This window comes from Schistocerca nitens, chromosome 9, assembly GCF_023898315.1.
Source record: "Schistocerca nitens isolate TAMUIC-IGC-003100 chromosome 9, iqSchNite1.1, whole genome shotgun sequence".
Lineage (NCBI taxonomy): Eukaryota > Metazoa > Arthropoda > Insecta > Orthoptera > Acrididae > Schistocerca > Schistocerca nitens.
Genome location: NC_064622.1, coordinates 366487538 through 366488568, shown reverse-complemented (window position 1 = coordinate 366488568; position 1031 = coordinate 366487538). Strand labels below are relative to the sequence as shown.

At 46.8% G+C, this 1031-nt stretch overlaps 1 pseudogene; it reads right to left on the bottom strand.

The window, feature by feature from the left end:
* Window positions 1-548: 548 nt before the first annotated feature.
* Window positions 549-666, bottom strand: LOC126204587 (5S ribosomal RNA; annotated as a pseudogene).
* Between the last annotated feature and the right edge of the window lie 365 nt (window positions 667-1031).

Here is a 1031-nt window from a genome sequence, read left to right as displayed (position 1 = left end):
GACTGCAAGCATTACATTCAAAATAAAGAATAAACTGTCGATCTGTCAAAAGCATTGCACGAAAAACTTCTACGTAAATAGAAATTACACGACTTATAAGAGTCTAGCAATAAATAGAGAGTCAGCAGTTTACTTAGTGATGCAGCATGGGCGTCTACTACAACTAGACTAATTCTGTATGTAAAGTACCTTTCACGTACATCTTGTATGAACGTAAGTAGAGTCACCGATTGTAACATCTAGAAGTTTTCTTGAGAATAGCGCTATAGCTGAAACGAGCTTGTAGTAAGGAAGACGCTCTACTAACCAAACTGTTGCAGCTTGCCTGGAACAAACTAAACTCCTCCCGCACAGGCCATGAAAGTCCAAAGGTGCCGACCGGCCGCCGTGTAATCGTCAGCCCACAGGCGTCACTGGATGCGGATATGAAGGGGCATGTGGTCAGCACACCGCTCTCCCTGCCGTATGTCAGTTTCCGAGACCGGAGCCGCTGCTTTTCAATCAAGTAGCTCCTCAGTTGGCCTCACAAGGGCTGAGTCCACCCCGCTTGCCAACAGCGCTCGGCAGACCGGATGGTCACCCATCCAAGTGCTAGCCCAGCCCGACAGCGCTTAACTTCGGTGATCTGACGGGAACCAGTGTTACCAGCGCGGGAAGGCCGTTGGCGCTTGCCTGGAATAATTAATTATAAAATGTCATATTATGACATATTCTACGCTGCGGGCCCGGCCGGAACAAATTTTAAGATGTGCTAGGTTATACTTGACGTTGGTGAATTCGGCCGTAACGTATGTAAAGTTCGCTGCTTTGCAGTGTGGTAAATAGCGCGACCTCTACGGGGCTAAAGGGTTAATAGAAGTGGGAGGGGGAATATTTTATTAGTTGTCTTCTAATGTTGACAACAGACGAGCGTGCGCAAATCGCACCATTCAGCTGCTGTGGTATAAACGTCAAACGGAAGTAACATAGATTCGTCAATACAAATTATGCAGACTGTCGTCTCACGTGCGGTACAGGTTTGTATCAAGTAA